The sequence below is a fragment of the Pristiophorus japonicus genome, unplaced genomic scaffold (genome assembly GCF_044704955.1).
Source record: "Pristiophorus japonicus isolate sPriJap1 unplaced genomic scaffold, sPriJap1.hap1 HAP1_SCAFFOLD_37, whole genome shotgun sequence".
NCBI classification, from domain to species: domain Eukaryota; kingdom Metazoa; phylum Chordata; class Chondrichthyes; family Pristiophoridae; genus Pristiophorus; species Pristiophorus japonicus.
In genome coordinates, this window is record NW_027253543.1 from 1,509,228 (window position 1) to 1,513,077 (window position 3,850).

The 3,850-nt window shown below is 43.0% G+C and overlaps 1 non-coding gene across 1 annotated transcript; it reads right to left on the reverse strand.

Moving 5' to 3' along the window:
* Positions 1–417: 417 nt before the first annotated feature.
* On the reverse strand, positions 418–505 carry trnap-agg (transfer RNA proline (anticodon AGG)). Its single transcript is given in 2 exon segments — positions 418–453; positions 470–505. It is a non-coding gene; the product is annotated as a tRNA-Pro (tRNA).
* Between the last annotated feature and the right edge of the window lie 3,345 nt (positions 506–3,850).

The following is a 3,850-nucleotide window of genomic DNA, read 5'->3' on the forward strand; positions in this document are numbered from 1 at the left end:
TTCCTGTACGGTTTAAATTCGGCAGCCAAGGGACTAAATCCAAAGCCAGCTTCTCCCATCTTTTCAGCGCTGGAGAAACAGGACGCACTCATATTAAGGGCAGAGTCTGTTTCACGTTGAAGTTGAGATTGACGCTGAATGTATCCATATCCCAATGGAGGTGAGCTCATGCGTGCAGAACGGAAGATGGACTGATCAAGAATTGGCCAGAATCAAACACGGGTTTAGGTTGTCCAATGAGACACTGAGCCGAGCACATCTGAGATGCATGAACTTTACTCAGTTCGGTGTGTTTCACTTTGCTCCTGGGAATCTCCAGGATTTTTGGACGCTGTGTGAACAACGGCGCGCAATCAAACGTTTTAATTTGAAACATGTCGACCGGCTGAGAAGTGTTTTTTTGACTAAAAGTTGTCAGGGCTCGTCCGGGATTTGAACTCGGGACCTCTCGCATTTCAATTATTAAAACTCCTAAGCGAGAATCATACCCCTAGACCAACGAGCCGCCGACAGTAAGTGATCTAGCTCTCAGATTCTGACCTTCGTTTGCTATTCGGCCCATCGTCCCCCTCTCCATCGTCCTGCTCATGTTTTCCCTTTGATGAATAGATTATTCTTTGAGACATTACTACACCAACGAGCTGCATTCTTGTCAGTAAAAGGTGAATTTGGCAATGTGGTTAAATGTGATTACGGAAAAAGACCGAGTGGAAACGGTTTAACACAATAACGACGAAGTTGAGGGCAGACTGGATCAGCAGTCCATTGCCTGAACTTCTCAGTCACCTTATCTCCTATTTACTGCAACGTCAGACATCCATCCCCTACTTTTCCCATTCAAACAGAAATAATGTGCACGAAAGTCTACTTCACCGCTTGTTTTGCCCGTGCAACCAGATCGACAGTGATGAAAATGTGCCATGAGCTTTTTAAAGCAAACAGCCTTCCTTTTCTTTCGGTGAGTGACTGCACGAGATGGTTGGTTTTGAGGCAGAATCAAAATAAAGAATGTAAAATTTCACGCGGCAAGTTAGCTGACCGCGGCAGGACTCGAACCTGCAATCTTTTGATAACATCACAGTTACAATCGAAGTCAGACGACTTATCCATTAGGCCACGCGGCTGCTGCTGCTGGCATGGAATTTGTTGTTTTTTTTATACTGAGAGCAAATTTGGGACAAGGGATCTTTCAAGGAGTGGATTTATGAAAATATGGGCATATTTTGAGTAATGAACCGTTACGCTGCGATATGGATGTGCACGGACACAGGCAACGTCAATGTAGCTTGATACACAACAGTTTAACAATCGGTTATCGCAACTGAAATCACACTCCTTTTAAAATATACAGGTTGATCGCGATTATGAGAAAATACGTCTTAAAGGGGCAGTTGATGAACCGGAACTGACAACCATCCCGTTTGAACAGACACCGAATGATCCAGGACAGGAAGCACATCCATCTTACACAGCTGTAGAATGGGCCTTCACGGACAGCACTTCCCTTTCAAAAGATTAAAGTCGGATTTCTATCATTCCTGAAGGCAATTGTGCTGTGCGTGAGTGAGCGCGGATCTCAGGACCACGAGTGGCTGGGACGGTTTTTGAAGCCACAGGTGATTGACAGGCAGGAAGGACGGAGGGAAGTAAAATCAACCCAGACAAAAAGACAATTTAAAACATATATATATTTATCACAATAAGAAAATCAATAAATTTACAGTTTTATTGCAAAAAATTGAATTTAGTTTGATTTCAATAAAGAAATAATTATTTCTTAATCTATATGTTTTTGATTGAACGAAGGCTGTGCGACTGCTTGAAATCCACTGGAAATCAGGGCGTGCAGTCAGTAAATACACAAACAAGTAAGCCCATGGTGTAAGACAAGCCACGAGTGAAGATGTGGGGAACAAAGGCGATCTTTTAAAGTCGCGAGTGCCTTTCTGCTGGATCTGACAGCAGCTGCGTGTGCTGTGAAAGAGCTCAAATGCAATAGAGCCCAGTGCCGGTAGAACAGAAAAGGCACATTTATTTTGAAAGTTAAAAAGTATGGAATGTATGTTAATATACGCATATATAAATATTAATACATATATTTATATAAACAAAGTCAGTCAGTCAGTCATGTCTTGTCTTGTCTTGATTTGATTTGTATTTGAAAATAAGGAGGAAAGAGCTCATCATGTCACAAAGCCCATCCGCAAGCTCTCGCTCAAATCGCTATGTTTCTAACTTATATAATTTGCCTTCTTTCAGATGTGGAACAGCAAAATCCCACAGCAGATTCTTCTCTTGTCAGGCAGTCCTCGAATGCGTGTTCAATCAAATCAGTGTGGCTTCAAGTTGCATGTAATGCATTTTTTCTCCCATGACATGAAATGCACAGTAAGATCGCGCAGCACGTTTGCACACACTCCCTCGCTACACAAACACACCAACAAACTAAAATTCCTGCAACCTCCAAAGGCAGTTTTTGAAATTTGTAATTTAAAATCCGGGACAGACATCACATTCCTTTTAAACAGATACATAATGATCCGATACTGATAGCAACCATTTTGGAGAGACAGAGAATGACCTCGGACAGACAGGACATCACCTTAAAAGCGATACAGAAACACAGTGAACAAAAACAAAGAATTCTGTAAAACTCACCTGGTCGTGAACATTCTGTGGATGAAGAAGCCGGGCTCACGTTCAGTCAGATGATCATTCCGATATTTTAAGAAAAATGTAAAATTTACAGATGTTTTCCACGAAAATAGCACCTGGAAAAAAATAGGCAGCGAGGAAGGACAAAAGGGAATGTCTGTGATACAGTGGAGCGTAGGAATGATTGAATAATAAATGGCACAATACGAAAAGGCAAAGTGGGTGGTAAGCGGGCAATAAAATAACAAAGGATGGACCAGAGCAGGTGTTAGTGGGAACAGCAGAACGATTAGCAGACAATGAGCGCGGCTTATGATCCGATACGTCGAACCGAATGTTGAGGCCAGATCACAATAACATGCCTGGAATGTAGGGTCTGAACGCCTTTTAATCAGACCAGGCAGCTTGCCCAACCCGGATTGATTTCCTGAACGGTTTAAATTCGATAGCCAAGGGACTAAATCCAAAGCCAGCTTGTCCCATCTTTTCAGCGCTGGAGAAACAGGACGCACTCATATTAAGGGCAGAGTCTGTTTCACGTTGAAGTTGAGATTGACGCTGAATGTATCCAAATCCCAATGGAGGTGAGCTCATGCGTGCAGAACGGAAGATGGACTGATCAAGAATTGGCCAGAATCAAAAACGGGTTTAGGTTGTCCAATGAGACACTGAGCCGAGCACATCTGAGATGCATGAACTTTACTCAGTTCGGTGAGTTTCACTTTGCTCCTGGGAATCTCCAGGATTTTTGGACGCTGTGTGAACAACGGCGCGCAATCAAACGTTTTAATTTGAAACATGTCGACCGGCTGAGAAGTGTTTTTTTGACTAAAAGTTGTCAGGGCTCGTCCGGAATTTGAACCCGGGACCTCTCGCATTTCAATTATTAGAACCCCTAAGCGAGAATCATACCCCTAGTCCAACGAGCCGCCGAGAGTAAGGGATCTAGCTCTCAGATTCTGACCTTCGTTTGCTATTCGGCCCATCGTGCCTGTGCTGATTCTCAGAGACCTATCTCATGAGTCCCCCTCTCCATAGTCCTGCTAATGTTTTCCCTTTGATGAATAGATTATTCTTTGAGACATTACTTCACCAACGAGCTGTATTCTTGTCAGTAAAAGGTGAATTTGGCAATGAGGTTAAATGTGATTGCCGAAAAAAAACGAGTGGAAACGGTTTAACACAATAACGACGA